This window comes from Leuciscus leuciscus (genome assembly GCF_965113295.1).
Source record: "Leuciscus leuciscus genome assembly, chromosome: 7".
Lineage (NCBI taxonomy): Eukaryota > Metazoa > Chordata > Actinopteri > Cypriniformes > Leuciscidae > Leuciscus > Leuciscus leuciscus.
Genome location: NC_138731.1, coordinates 23,746,382 through 23,763,359, shown reverse-complemented (window position 1 = coordinate 23,763,359; position 16,978 = coordinate 23,746,382). Strand labels below are relative to the sequence as shown.

General features: G+C 37.6%; 1 protein-coding gene across 1 annotated transcript in view; it reads left to right on the top strand.

Annotated features, from left to right (window-relative positions):
• The window catches only part of igsf3 (immunoglobulin superfamily, member 3), a 158,375-nt gene that overhangs the window by 81,322 nt on the left and 60,075 nt on the right, over positions 1–16,978 (top strand). The window lies entirely within an intron of this gene.

Here is a 16,978-nt window from a genome sequence, read left to right as displayed (position 1 = left end):
TCTCTCTGAAACTTTTATACATAAACACTCGCACTCAGACACAGCTCTCGGTGAGTCACTGAGTGAAACGATCAAAACATTGGATTCCATATTTGCACGTTATTCAGCATAGTCTTGAGAGATTAACTGTGAGTACTATTGTGAGTTTGCAAACCCTTTTCTGCTTTTGTCAAGACTGTCCTCAAAGAAGATAAGAATCAGTATGGACATATAAAAGGAAAGTTCAGCATTTACTTTCAGTGTTTGAATAGTGACTGAATCAGCTTTCAGTTTGCCTATGAAAAGCTGTGTGAACTTTCTAAATTGAGTAAACAGTGGCGCCCTATTGAGCAGCAGTCTGATTGAACCTGAACTTCTGCTGTTGGGGAATCGATAGTCTTGCGGAGCCAGATGCCAAAAGGTCTGGTCCACATTGCAGACCTCTTGATTGCATAGATTTGCGTACTGCTACATAGTGCTTGTGTTTATGTGGGAAACACAGACTATATTTCAGTTTGCAAGTACACTACTAGGCCTATTACTCCTCAGTGGCTACGTTTACATGAACAGCTTTTGTTGAATGTTGAATTGGTGAATCCGAATGTAGTGTTTACATGAACGCTAAATAAAGTGAATCGGGTTAATGTGCACGTTTATATGTCACAAGCTTCAAATCGGAATAGATTTTTATGACATGCGAACACTGCACTGCTGCTTATATTAATCAAACAGTAAAAACAGCATTCCCGCTCCCAAAATGTAGCGTCTGTGGATGAGAGTCCGAAACAAGGACTGGTGGGACGTTGTTCTGCTCCACTTCACAGACGATGAGTGGAAGGAGAATTTTAGAATGACAAGCCAGTCATTTATTGCACATGCGCAGTACTTTTCAGTTTCGGTTTTCAATCCGATCAAGTGTTTACATGTCCCCTTGATCGGATTACAAAAGGTTTAAACCACCCCTTACAATCCGAATGAAATTTTAATCGGATTTGGCCAATTCATTCAGATTGATGTGGTTACATGTGACTTTTTTACTCTGACTGTGCTAGTTGTCCTATTACAATTGGACTATTTGGGTCCATGTAAGCGCAGCTAGTGTCAGATGATTCTTCAAAAATCATTCTAATATGCTGATTTGCTGCTCAAGAAACATAATTTATTAGTACCAAGGTTCCAAACAGTTAAGTGCTGCTATTAAGTACCCATGCCTAGTACCTATTAAGTGCTGCTTAATATTTTGGTGGAAACCATGATACATTTTTTAAGTTTGTTTGATTAATAGAATTTCAAGAGAACAGTATTTATATGAAATAGATTTATTTTCAACATTATTCATGTCTTTACTGTCTCCTTTGATCATTCTAATCAATTAAAAGTCCTTGCTGAATAGAAGTAATTTCTTTAAAACTTTTGAACTGTAGTGTTTGTTTACACACAAATTTGATTTAATTAGGACTTAAAATGATTTCTACATTTTTATAACACTTTAGACCAACTGAAATCGCATGCACGCATTTTAAATGAATAAATTCTGGTACATGGAGTATTATCTTTATTTTTTCACTGTTATATTGTTTTCAGTTTTTTCGAAACAGTTCTGTTTTTAGGTTTGAAAGTTTGTGGTAAAAGGAGAAATCTCTTTGTTGTGTATTATTTTTGAATTCAGTAAAGGCGCTGTCTGAAAGGCAGATTTTAGACTGTGACACTGTATACTGAAGCACATTTCCTCTGATTTACACTTCCTCCTGCACGCCTCCCATGACCTCCACCCCTACCACACACATGAACACACCATGCATCATCTATTCTTTCCCTTCTCCGCCTCCATCGTTCTTCTCTCTTTGGCCTTTTTCATTCCTCCCATATCCACCCTCCATCTCTGATTCACCATCCTTTCAATGGCCATAGCCTTTCTATTCCTGTTATTTGAGATTGTGTGTGCAAAAGCATTAGTGGGGATGTGTGTGTGAGTGCAGTGGTTTGTGTGTGTTCAGTTGGCCATGTATAGTGATTCTTTATGAGATCTAAGGCTTCATAATTATTAGGAAGAACCAGATAACAATAATTACCAGATTTTGACTTTTTCTAGGCAAGAAATTGGCTCACTTAAAATGCACTGATGTGATGATGCTAGAGTATTGTGGGCTGTTGCCAGAGCATTGCTTTGGTGTTCTGAGTGATTTTTAACATGTTTTTATGTGGTTGTAGTTTGCTAGGTTGTTCTATTTCTGTGTTTCTTTGCTTTTGATCAGTTTTATGTTGCCCTTGCTGAATGAAAGTGTTCATTTCTTTGGGCTAAAAAAACGAAACGCCAAACTTTTGAACGGTAATGCATGTGTTCTGTATTTAATCCATGCATATGGTAGAACCCAGCTTATACGCATGCACTTTCTTTGAAAAGAAATCAAATAAAACTATTAATTACAAAAAAAATGTCATTTTAAATAATTATGTTTTTGTACCAGGCACCTGCTGCTAAGCATTTTGACATCCTAGGCACTGAATATTAATATTAAGATTGCTTTCCACTATTTTAATTTTCATGCACGTTGCAATCTGAGAATTCACTCCAGTCGCGGTAATAGTACTTTTCAATTAACCTCAGTAATATTCATCTAGAATGGCCCTCGATCCATCTCTACCAGACATCAAACATATTACTTTTCCACTTGCATCAGTTGTGTGTGTACGGGTTTTTGTGATTGCCCTTTTCGTGTGCCTTGTATACATTGTGTACTTAGTTTGCCCCAACACACATTAATGAAAAAGCTGTTTGTTTCTTGAGGGCAGCATAAAAAAAAATAGCCTTATTTACTCTGTGTTTCCACTCGCCAAACCAATTACACCACCCTCATTGAGTTCATATTGTTTGACCTTTATCAGAGAGAGAGAATGAGAGCAAATCAGAGATGAGGAGAGACACTGCGTGTTCCTGGAGGAGAAACTAGCAGTGTTCATTCTCATATCCCTATATTCAATATTTCAGAATGCAATTAGAGGAGCTAATTACCTTAGCAGCCTTTACAATGGCTGTGGCTCTGATGGTCTCTAATTAGATTTGGAGTGGAGAGAAACCCCCATAGAGTTCCCACATACACTCCAAAAACAGCAGAGAAAGCCGTAATTCTTCTATTTCAGACATGGGTGAAGTATGTTCGCTCGGGCGTATCGTAACATTGTTCGTTCTTTGGTGTTTGTTTGCATGTCAGCCCCTGTTGTTATGTTGTTCCATGTGTCACTTGCTTTCTCGTCCTCGTCATCAGGTATACACAAGCGCAGTGTGCTGGTGGTTACTGTCATCTCTGAGTGCAAGAAGTCAGGATCAAAGACTGTGTCAGGCTCAACAAACACACTGGCTGTAAACAAAGCTCAAATAAAAGCCCTGCCCATGCAAACAATGAGCTTGTAGTTTTGACTCTCCTTTTATGTTGTCTCCATCCTTTTGTGTCCTCTCTGTTTGTTGCTTTAGGCCTTTTGATGCGCTGCTCCCTCAATCTTCCATTTAACTCACATTTGTCTCTGGCCCTGATCGTCAAACATAAAATACTGGTGTTGGCAGGGTTTATTACGAGGCTTCTTTCACACAGCATCAGGATACGGTTGTCAGTCCGGTTTTAGAAAGCTAAATGTGTTTACTGCCTGTTCACATCCCGTTCAGTTGTGAACATAAAATGGTTATTAACGTTTTGATATTATCGGCTTATTAATTTATAAGTGAAAAATTAATAAATAAATTAATATTTCACGAAAAAAAAAAAAATTATATATTAGATGAATGTATTATTATAATTATTAATAATCAGAAATTGTCTCATATTAATTGACAAACATTTTTGTGAAAGAATGTAATAATAATTCACAAAAAATGAAATTATTTGTATTATATATTCTGGTATTCTATGTTATGCATTCATAATTATGTATAAGTATTCATTTCACTTCAGAAATTTTTGTGAAATGATGATAATAATAATAATAATTATTATAAGTTATTATTATTATTTGTTGATTCATTTTTCATGAATGAAATCACAAGACAATCACAAGATAATCAAATAATATAAAGTTTTTATTAGGTATACATCAACTTTATTTTGGCCTCCCTCTCTACATATAGCCATCAATCAATAAAATAAAAAACACCATTTAAGTTGATGAGTAACACAAACCAACACCCAGATATACCTCTGCGAATCATATTCTTCGTCTGCGCGCATTGATAACTCATCTTTAGAGACTGAGAGTGGGTCTTAATTTAGGCAGTGCAAACAGTACGATTGAAGAGGGCAACTCAACCTAGAGATTTATTTCTTTAGCAAGCCAACGGAAATGACATTTACTGTCTAAACACAGTGGAGTAAATGTATATCTCAGGAAAAGAGACAGCGATTCAAGCTTACAGTCTAAAAATGTAAAGCGAGTTAATCTGCCCTCCTCACAGCTCTGTAAAGATTCATTAGGTATTCTTGAAATGTTCATGATTGAGTGTTTGAACGCCTGAATAAGCAGTAAGTGTCGGCTCGAGTCGGTTTGCGTTTCTGCCGTGGTACTTGAGCTGGTGCGTATCAATCTTTTTTGTCTGTTTCCACTGAGGGTGGGCTGTCACTCTGCTCTCCGCAGAACCCCAACAGAATGCTTCCTTAATGTCCGAGTTGAAGACAGGAACCGCGGCTTTCTTCTCTTGGGAATACAGCTGAATGTTTAGCACTTTAAGATGGTGTTTTCAACCTTTCAGAAGGAGTGGGGGGGGAAACCGGCAGCTGGTTTTGAGAGCAGATCTCATTTGAGTCTGGCATAGTGATGTCTTCCCCTGGGCAGGGAAGGTTTAATGACAGCATGGAAGCACTTTCAAATGTTCCCAGCACTCAGTACTTAGAACAGGCTTCCGGAAAGCCTTGTGTGATTGCACATAGATCACGGGATAGTGACTAATGACTCCAGTGGTTTGGAGTTTTTTTTTTTCAATGCCTGTTATGAATTGAGAGCTCTTGAATCTGATTCATGTGAGTCTCCTTTCCCTATCAAGACCGATTCTCCACGGCTTTAATTTGAAGATTGTGTGGTGCTATGCGCTCTCGATCACAATCTTCTCTTTTGTGTGTGTTTGTGTGTTCGTTAATGACTGTGTGCTGCTTTGATCATTATCTGATTCATCCTGAAGCTGTTCTCTGTTGTGGAAACCGAGGGGTCAAGGTTTTGCTGGTTAGCATGGTCCAGTTAGCCTCTGCTGTAATTAAATCATTATTGTATCTTTATCCAGTTACCGCCATTCAACAGTAGACTTGTTTAGTTCGAATTATTATATTATGTTGTTATTATATAATTATTATAATTTAGTAATTATTTGATAATTATATAAGTAAAAAAAAACGTTAACGTAATCTAAATAAAAGCATTCCATTCTTCATTAAATATTACGAAATGTTGTTTTACCATGGACCAATTTATTTTTCCCTGTCTTCCCTGTTTGCATTTGAAAGCTCCTGACAATCAGTGCTATCATGACATCACATTCCTGCAGCTTGTGATTAGTCACATGACATGTACGGCTACCTGTATCTGAAACTGAGCACCCATGAACAAAGAGGGCCTTTGTGGAAACCAATTATGCATGCGTCTCTCTCTCATAATCAAGAGGTCCTTTAATCAGCGCTTTCTATGACTTAAACCAATAGGAATGGGCTTTTTCCTTTTTTCCCCCCCTTTTTTTTCCATTTTGATTACTGATAAGTCATTTAAAAATATGACTAGAAAAATAGCACTGCTAGATTATTAATAATACATCACTGTTTTTGAAAAACAAACTTCTAAAAGGAATAGCTGTAGGTGAATAGATGAAGCTAAAGAGTGAATGAACACCAGTAAACTGAAGCCTGTTCTATATGTCACATCCTATATGAATATATGAATCAGATATTCTAGATACACAACATAAACGTAACATTACAACTTGTTACGGGCAAACCATACTGTGTAACTCCTGTTTGGATGCGCTCTTCCAGTAACAACGTGCAGAAACACGGGCATCTAAAACACAAAGAATTCACAACATTCTATAGTGTTCTCATTATAATGTTAAATGGCTAATTGGCGCTGCACATCTTGCACATAACTGTACTTGATCATGTGCTTCCAAACAGGCTGCGCGTTTTCTAAGCTATGACGAGAGAAAAAAAAACACTGCTGGATAATTATTAGGGCCCGAGCACCGATGGTGTGAGGACCCTTTTGGAATTGCTCAGTTTTTCATCAATGTGTTTGAAAAAGAAGCATCTAAAGGCGTCTTAAGGTGAGACACGGCAGGCAAACATAGATTTTTCATGCAGTGGTCAGTTTTGAGATTTTGGGCTAGTTTACTCCTTTAATATGTGTTCTTTCAAGCTGCTATAAAGAAAACGCTGAAAATATACATTAAGATGTTTATTTTATTACATTTTGTTTACTTGCGGCAGTAAGTTTCTCCCGAATTTACCAAGAAGTTGCCGAGAACATGCCGAGCTCCGTCTGTTTACTGAAGTCTGTCATGACCGGTATCGTTGTAAAGCGCTGAGTCTCCTGCACAACGCTATGTAAACCAAATATGGCCATTTCCTTTCTATCAGTAACCAATCGTGAATGCCCAAAGGGGGATTTAAAGCTAACGACGAAATCTCATTTAGAGCAATTTTTTTTAGGCTATGGACAGTATATTTTGATTTCCTAGGTAATGAAAGCATATATCCTGAAATCCCTCTGAATTTCTTTTTTTCATCTTGTGTGTAAACAAAATGAAAAAAAAATTTGCACCTGGCTTTATCATATGTTCAGATTTATCTACCGAAAATCTATGCAAAATCGTGCATATTAATGAGATAATGCCTAATTTGCATAAATAAACATACACATTTCTAAAACTTGTAATACATTTTTTTTTATATATATACTTGTGTGAGTAATCAAGAATCTTCTTCTTGCCCTGCAGGCTGCATCTCATCTCTGAGATTGTGCCCCTGGCATCACGCCTGGATGTTTGCCCTAAACCAGTCCAAATTGGGGTTACAGAATCTGAAAATAGACAGTAGAAATGTCAACTGTTATTTGTTATATCATTAATGAACAAATACTGCAACTTACATCTGCACAAAAGAATGCAAATGCGCACGTGAACTTGACCATGCTCAGAACTCCCATTGCAGATGCGCTCTTCAACAACGCTGAAACATTTACACATTAGATTACAAAGTGATCTCATTATAATATTATGTATGTGGCAGATTGGCTCTGCACATCTTGCACTTTACTGTATTTTCATGGTCAAAGTGATTCCATGCATATTGCACGCTTTTAAATCCTTTTTTTTTTTCTTTTTTTTTGTTGGTCTGGACAGCATGTCCTAACGTTAACCAATCAGACCTCAGGTACCGCCCAAAATGCCGCAATAACCAATCAGAAAAAAATCTATATTTTTTTAGTCACGGGCACAGCAATCATTATTTTTATGATTGATCGTCGCTGTCATGTCCGAATACTCGTTCACATCCCTAGTAATGAACATTACATCCCATTGCATTAAATTTATCACAACTTCCTGACCTTCATCCTCCAACCCAACCCTCTTTTCATTTAGCTGTGTGCATGTGGTGGTTGTGCGATAAGATGCACTTATCAACGTGTAACAAAACATAATGCTTTTCTGTTTGCGTGATGTCAGTCACATCTCAGTACTCAAAGACATCCCAAAGCATTTTAATTGAACTGTGCATTAAACACAAAGTGTGTGTTCAAATGGCTAAAGAAAGAGAGCAAGATTGTGGGGCAGAGGAGAAGGGACAAGAAGACAATGTTGTATTGGAAGAGACTATATAAATAAAAGTCTGGTGGTGTACTGTGCTGACAGACAGTCTGATGTGGTGTCTTCGCGTCTGTAACAGGGAACGAGAGACTGAGAGTGAATAGATGTACCATTTTCTTCCTCTCTCACTTTGCACTGTGCTTTTGATGTGACAGGCAATTGCAGCTCTCCCACCGAGTGTGGGGTGTAAAGTTGTTGTTCTGACGACCTCTTTAAATCTCTTCTGTCCCTGTCTATCTACTCACCTCTCTCTCTCTCTCAGTCACGCATTGCCAATTATTTTGCTCTCAGCGGCTGTGTGATTGCACTTAAAACGCTGGCCAGAGGGAGGACTGCTCACCTTTTGAAAGAGGGCAGAATGAAGAAAAAAAGAAGGAAATTTTGTAGATAATGGGATTGAATGAGTCAGGGCAGGTGAAAAACTGGAGGGTGGAGAGGCGTTTTGTTGACACAAGCTGCAAACCCTAGTGTGCTGCGGCTGCTGCCTACATACACATCATTTCAGACATCATACTTAAAAAACAACTTAAACCAGACTAAGATGTGTTGTTGATCTAAGATAGTTTAGCTGATCTACCATACTGGTCTCACAGGTATTTAACTGGTCTCCCATGCAGCCAGACCAGCTGACAAGTGTCCAAAACCCTTATAAACCAGTCCAGGCTGGGTCATTGTGAACATGCAGTTGTTTGTTTGTTTAGTTACATTGACTAAGATTAATTGTTTTAAGACTACATTGTGTACAGAGTGCTGGAGGGGGGGCATATTTTTTTAAACCACCCTGGAAGTTTTACATTGGATTTTAGATTGAGGAAAATAAGCTCTGTGACCAGCAAAAGTTTATGATTCTGACATGTTTTTACATCTAGATGATCTTCACAAGCGAACACTTTTATTAATTTTACATCCTAAATACAATTGAGTTTTCCTGGTTGGGTGTGATGGCATTTAATATCCCTGACAACCTCTGTAGTCTCATCGGTAGTCATTTGTCATCATCAACCTCCCTTTTCAAAACACACAAAAGCTTAAAAAAACACACAAAAAAAACGAGTGGAGTATTACTGATGTATTTCATGTTGTAGAATAAGATGTGAAAATATCTTAGGCTTTTGTTAACCACAGATGTTCAGGCAGTTAACCGATAGCTCATTGAAAAAACAACTTTGATGCAACTGAAAACAACTCATTTCTGAATTTTAGGACTCCTAGATTAGTTCCCACTCATTTTACCATACAGACAAATCTTCATTTAAGAGTTATAAGCCTTGAACCAAACCAACCATCTATGAGGTGAATTACAACATTACAAACTTTGATTTGAAATAAAAAAGTACTTAATACTTAATGGCTTTAATGATGGAAAGAACTGCAATCCCATGAAGCACTGCGAATGACATCAATTAAAAAATGATGGACAAAATATAAAACTTGATTTAGAATTGTATTAGAAAGATGTATTTTAAGTTTATTGCAAAAGATGCATATTATGCTTACAAACATGGAAGTAGTTTGATAATTCGCAGTGCTGGATAGGAGTGGACCGGTGGTTTGCTTGTCATCACAATTTGCTTGTAATTCTTTGATTGGTGGAGATTTCTCTTCAAAATCCTGACGTCGTTTTTCCACCAGGAATTGTGTTGTTGAACATGGTTATTTAAAAAAAATAAGTTGAAATAATGTGCACTGATGGCTTCAACAAAAGCATATTCCATCAATTCACAACCTCGCAGCTCACAGTAGGTCTGTCTTTAAGGGTTTGTAAGTTATCTTTCAAAAGTTGTTTCCCCATATGGAGAAAATTAATAGGATTTTTACCTCAGGAACCCGACTGTAACTACAGAACTTCCCTCTTGTATGGTATAGACTCAATTTCAGTAGCTTCTCTTTGCTATTAAGTGTCGTTCTCCTTTATCTCATGTTTTGAGGATGCTGCTGTGTTATTGAGAAGTGCAAGGTGTTCCCCGCTTAACCTTCCTCCACTCCTCTAATTGTTAAATGAATCCTTAACTTGTTTGCATTTGCATTAACTGCTAGATTATGTTAATTGCCAGGCTTCACTTGGCAGAGCGGTTGTTTGATATTATAATGGAGATGAGTTTAGCAGAGAGAAGTGCATTTGCTGGAGCACTAAAGAGGGATCAGCACATACTCTATAGCATTTGTCTTTGCTCATATGCACAGCAAATTTAATTCACCGTTGACGATAAGAGGATGCAAGTTGCCCGTCATGTTAACCTCTGATACCCAGACAGGTTGCTTGCTTGTCAAGCGCTGGAAGGGTTTTGTGGGTTAGCACCTCTTCTAAGAGCTCCTGGCATCACTGCCAGCTCATTCACACATAGTAAAGCCAGGTTTCTCAGGGAATTATGGGTTTTATTAGCTCTATGCACTGACACTTTTCCTAGGTAAAAAGCCTGCTCCTCACTAACTGACCTTTCTGCTCATCATTTTTTGAAAAGTGAGCAGTTATATCTTTTTCATCTCCAGTTCAACCGACAAACCATGCAAATGCAAATTCCACAGATAGATGCCAAATGGTGCTTGTATGTTTGCATGGTGGTCTGCTTTTATTTTGGCGAGACTCACTTTGATTTACTGTCAAAATTAGGACATTTGTGAAAAGGTAAAAAGTGAGCATGTAAAAAGTAATTTAATTAATCAACCCTGTTGCATGTTTAAGCTGTGAGGATAAAGGACCCGATATATATACTTCAAGCAAAATCAAAGAGGAACTAGTGTAACATAATTTCAAACAAAATCAGGCTAAAACTAAGTTCGTTTGGAGTTTATTTCAGGAGTTCGAACTTCCTGGAAATGTTTGCTCCGGCTGGTAAACTCCTTCAAACTACCATTGGTCATTGGTGATTATGTAATAGGTGGGTGTGGCTCTGGGGCTCCACCTTCTTTAACGTGGAAATCTTCTTCTTTGGTTGATTTCTTCTGTTCAGTACCTTAAAGACGCAAATAAAAACATGAACACTGGAGAGCTGCTTTATTGAAACTAAAGTTCTAATCGAAAGCTTCACTGACACATATTTTGTTCATGTTTCATGCTGTAAAGCTGCTTGCTTTATTGTATATTGCTATATAAATTAACGTGGCATGAGTCAAGTACCATATCGCAGAGCTCATGCAAACATATCCACATCGCTGTGATCTGATGCTTTCTTAACTGCTGTTTTCTCACCGCTGTCATTTTTGTTGTTGCATTTATTTTGTTATTGAGAGGAAAGAGTGCAGCACAAACTTACATATTCATCTAACAGCAGTAGCGTGGGCACTGGGCAGTGTTAGGAGGTTTGCTGACAGTATACTGCTGAAAAGTTATTTAAAGCTTCTTTTTACCCCTAACTGAAGAACACAAATGACTTCGGCAACAACAACTTCAACTGTTGTTCCTCAAAAGTTGCTAAATGGGCTGCTGGCTCAAGAGGGAGTCTTTGGAGCACCTGAGTTATACCATCTGTTCAGGTCAGGGAATTGACATAAAATTTAACAAGGTTCAGCTGCACACTATAGTGAATTTTTCTCCTCTGATAGTTTTTAAGTGAATAGATGGCAAAAGAGCAGTGGGATAAGAATGGCCTGAACAGAAATCTCAAACCAAGAGCAAGCCTTATCTAGAATCTTCTTCTTGCCCTGCAGGCTGCATCTCATCTCTGAGATTGTGCCCCTGGCATCACGCCTGGATGTTTGCCCTAAACCAGTCCAGATTGGGGTTACAGAATCTGAAAATAGATTCATAGATGCCTGACATCAGGGTTCAGTGCTATAACGTGACAGTAGAAATGTCAACTGTTATTTGTTATATCATAATTTTATAAGGCTATTTCCAGTGGGATTTAAAAAAAATCTCACTCCAAACAGAATTCCATAGAACAATATTTCCTGACATTTAAATTTATTTTGTCCTGATTCCCCCACAACCTCATCAGTAATGCTCAAGTACCCCTTCATCTGGAGCAGAATATTTTTCTTTATGAATTGAACTGAATGCATCAGCTACCAAAAAATGTCAGGTTGTTATATGATTAAATATAGTACCGTTCCAAAGTTTTGGGACGGTACGATAAAAAAAAGAAAAAAGAAGTCTCTTATGCTCACCAAAACTGTATTTATTTGTTTAAAAATACTGTAAAAACAGGAATATATTGTGAAATATTTTAAAATGTAGAAAAGAAATCATTCTAATATGATGATTTGGTGCTCTAGAAAAATTTCTTATTATTGTTATAGCAATATTGAAAACCTAATATTTTTGTGGAAACCATTATACCTTTATTTTCAAGATTCTTTGATGAATAAGTAGTTCAAAAGAGCAGCATTTATTTGATATTTTGTAAAAGTATTGTCAGCTTTGATCAATTTAATGCATCCTTGCCGAATAAAAGTACGTTTTTTCTTTCAAAGAAAAACAATCATACCAACCCCAAACTTTTCAAAAGGTACTGTATATTTCATATTTTATTGCCAAGCATCAGTGCAACTTTGCACATTAATATAGAATTGCAGGAGTCCATATATCGACTGTTTTACAGCTTTGAACAGGACTCATCCAGTGGTATTTATAATGTACAATGTTTCAAGACTTTTATTTTTAACTGAAAAGTGTTATGTAATGTGTGGCAGCTGTTTTTGTACTGATACCTGATTTATGTCTTATTTTTCTTTTGGTTTTCTTCCATCAAGCTGGTACAAAGTACCTTTCATTTGTAAAATATTTACTTAGCTGAACTATCTGAAAGAAAGTGAATATTGTGATACTGAATAAAATGACCTGTATGCCTGTGTATTTTTTGTAATTTTACCAGGAGGATATCCAGGAGCAGGGATATGACTTTGAGCTTGGACAGATGATGGTAGTGTTAGACAATCATCAAGGACTGAGATCCCTTTATCTCTTTCTCTCTCAGCCCTGGTCCGCTGGTGAACTGAATGCAAATATCATGAGATTTAGGCTTGATTTGGTGACTTAACTTGGAGAGCTTGTAGTTTGATGCCATCAATATCTTTATGCTTTTACAAGTTGAGGATGTAATGTTGGCATGGAAACAGCTAGCTGTTTCCATGGGACCTTGTTGAGTAGTTGTTATGGTAACAAACTCGTTTCTGTAGAATATGATCTAATATTTAAGTATCGATCATGTTTCTTCTGGAGACTGTGGGTTTATTGTTTGTTTAAGATGCGTTTATGCTAAGATGAAGGACCCTTATTGAGTTTTCCCATTACTTGCATCATAACACATGATGATTATATGGAGTCAGCGATGAGTGTGTGGGCGTACGTGGTACTACTGTAGTGAAGATTGTCCCTCAGGTCCTCGCCTACATAGGAACACACACTCACACTCCTCCACAAAGGAATCTGTGTTAGCGGGTTCTTTCTATCTCACTCCTACACCATCATCTACTCTTCTAGACACACAACTGAAGAGTGCAAGAATAATCAGAGATGCCCAAATGGTAAAAGTCCCTCTATTTTTATCCTCGCCCCGTCCTTTCCTTGTGTCTCCCCACCTCTGTTGTGATTGGTAAAGTGGTAGGTCCCTCCAGCTTGTTCGTCAGGGTGTGAGAGACACCGTTGGCTTTCCTATTAAAAAACCCAGCGGAGGGCCGCCACCTCAGTCTCTCAGCCCTCCCTCTCAGCCTCATTTGACTATTTTGCTCTTTTATTCTCGCTTTCTGTCTTTGTGTCTAACATCTGTGATTCTTCAAAGCACTGCCGAAGTAACCTGCTGTTAAACAGTGCCATCTTTCCTCTGTTCCTTTCATTTCTTTCCCTTCGTTTCATTTGCATGGCTGCCGTCTGCTGTTCCTCCTCTGTCAATCATCTCTCTCTCACGCAGTCTTTCTCCCATTTCATTAGTTTTATATAAGCCGTTTTCTCTCCCCACCCGCTCGCTGTTGTTTCATTAGTGTTGCGTACCTTTTGTGTGGGTTGTGCGCTCTAGCTCAGCAGTGATAATGTGTGAGCAAACATGAAGTTGAATAATTGAGTTCTTATGCGCAGAAGCTCCTAATATGCATGCAGGTAACCCAACTTGCTGAAACCTAGTGGATTCATTTTCACGTGCAGTAATGCCGAAGCAGCGCATGTATGAGTCTGTTCACTCAAAGCTTACATCTCAATAGGTTTTTATTTATTCAGGGCCAGTTGCAAAGAAAGAGACAGGCTGATTGATTCAGAAAGGCTTTCATGCAGCTCTCTGGAAAAAACAAATTTTTTGAGTGAGTTTGAAGTCCTCTATTTAAGATTATAATGTCAAGTGGCTCAGCTGAACCCAGTTGCACATTCTACAGTTCTTAGTCCCCAACTCCCAGACTAAATCTGCAGACTTCTTTGCTGATTTTCAGGAAGAATTTGTAATATAATGTGTTAAGTGGAGCAGAGAGGACTCTTATTGCTACTGTTGCTGAAAGCATAATCAAATTTGTTATCATATTAGGACTTGCATTTATGCATTTGACAGGAATTTTCTGTTTTAGGCATACACTATATATATCCTTACAATATTGATTAAAGGCAACTAATATAATAGTGGCCATTAACCAATATTGTAAGGATATTTAGTATATGTTATATTAGGTATGTTATTAATATTCATAGATATATTAGATTTTTAATTAATATAATTTTTAGTTGAAAAACTCTGGATCTGGATTTAAAAAAAATTAACTAATCACACATTTTTCTGTAATTAATCGCACCTAACATTAATGTTTTTAACATATTTTTATATTGTAATAATTTCACATTTAATCTCCACATTAATGTATTAAAAACATAAAGACAGAATGTTGTAAATATTTAATCTAACAGATATTGCCCAGAATGCATCGTTTTCTACAGTACTGTTCTAATGGAAAGCACAAAGCAGTGTTACTGTCAGAATTTGGCAGATTTTGTACAGCATTTCTTTGGTGTAGGAAATATACAGAAACTGAATAAAGTTATCAAACACTTCACAGTCTTCACTTCATAAATTATAAATTAAATGTAGATTAATCCTTATTAAAGCTACAAAAGTTATTCCGTCAAGAGCAGTCAGTCATTTGTTCTTTGTTTAACATTAATAACAGACATCACAGCAGCAGGTTTATTAGGCTAATGTCAGTTTAAGATCTGAAGCATGAGCCATGACACAAACAAGGCTGCCAATGAGAGCTCTCACTGACTGCATGTCCTCACATAACATGAAAGCACGTGTCCGAAATACAAACTGTGTGCTACACCGAAAAAATGCTCATCCCGTGCACTCACAACAGAAGACAAACACACAATACACAAAACACATGAATTTCCGAACCCCGACACCGAACCGAAACCAAACTAGCCCGTCAGGATCCGTGCACCACATTCCGCACACAAAACGACTCGCCTGGACAGAAGAGCGTATGGCCCGAGCGAACTCGGACCGCGGCACACACTCACAATGATGAGACAGTAGGAGTGACAAGGGGCCTGACTGTTTTTAAAAAAAAATATTTAATTTTTTTCAACAGAATATTAGATCATTTTAACCATTTATCAGGCTTAGCCAGGCTATAATATGAAAATAACTGTTGTCATATTAGCATCAGCCACAATTTTATTATCAGTGCATCCCAATTTTTCACCAAAGCAACTTACATATTGTGTTTGAGCAATTAATGCATTCACTGCCAACCAAACCAATAACCTTGCCGTTGCTAGCACCATGTGCTAGTGAATTAAACCTCAGGAATCTGTTCCAATCTCAGGTAGAAGCTTATGTCAATTTAATCCTTGAATAATTTGATGTTAATTAGATATTTTTCAACTGAAATGTTGTCTAGCTGTCTTAAGCCAGGTACATGCACTTAAGTTTACCTCAGGCTCTTCAAAAACCATTTTACCAAGGTGGCAAGGTGCACCAGGAACATTTCATTATGTGCTACTCCAAGTGCTGGCTGAATTGACATTGGACCCGCTTCAGTGCTGGAGACATGCAATGCTGGATTCACGGAATGGGTGACAAGGTGCAGGAAGCACCAGATGCACCTCATCACTCGTTGCCAGCAATATTACATTTCCATACATCTCCTCTTGGCCTATGATCAGCCCGGAACTGTCCCAGCGATTTAAGATCCATCCATAATATACTTCAATTGAAATTTCAAAAGCACTTTTTTTTGTTATACTTATTACCTTTTATGGCCACAATTATTTTTGGAAAGTCATTTAAATTATTTTTTTCTCTGCTACAGTTTAGAAAAAGAAATCTACAAATAGTCATCATGCTCCACTAACTCAAAAGTTCATTTTTATTTCGCTAAAGGCCTGCTATATCAGGATTTGTAATGTTTTTATTTATTTTATTTTTTATTTTTGGAAAAAGAAACTTGAGGCATTGGAGCCATTGGCAGCTGTCAGCACCTCATTCAGATAAATATTGCAGCTGCAGTTTGCAAGATGTCACACAGATTTATTTCCAGGATTTTGGTTTGTCACGAAAATCCATTTCTCGCACAGTGATGTCAGAGCTGTTTTTTTCACAGCCTGTGAGACGCCGATTCCAGGCTGAAGATCTGACTGGTGCTAATCAATGCTAGCACCGCACAAAGACATCTAGCGGTAATGGGATGCAGAATATCATGTTGTGTCTGCTCGGCGCTACAGGATGGAACCGCGGTGTCAGAAATGTGCTGGAATGCCTTGCTGCTGAGCTGGAGTGTGCTAGCGTGGGTTCGGGCAGCATAGCAAGCTGTCCACGAAAACGAAATCTATGTTTGTATATTGGTTTATCTGCGACCACGGGTCTGTTCTTCTTTCATGCTTCCCCAGCTTCATGCAAACGTGTTCATGACATGTGCATCTGCAGCAAGTTGTTTACATATGTGAGCCTATGTCACTGTACACAAGAGAAAGAGAGAAACTGTGTAGGCTAAACCCATAAGGGTAAGACCAGAAACATACTTAAGGCAAGTACACTTAAAGCATACTTAATTTGTGCTCTTACAAATCCTAGTGTTCTAGCAGGTGATACATTTACATTTAAATGCCTGTGCCTTAAAACTGATCCAAGTTACTGTAAGCATATTGGCTGTAACGATCTACTATTATACCTGTAGCTGTATTGTAAAACAAACTATTCTAAATAGTATAATTGTAATAATGCAAATACAATTATTTGATACAATTAA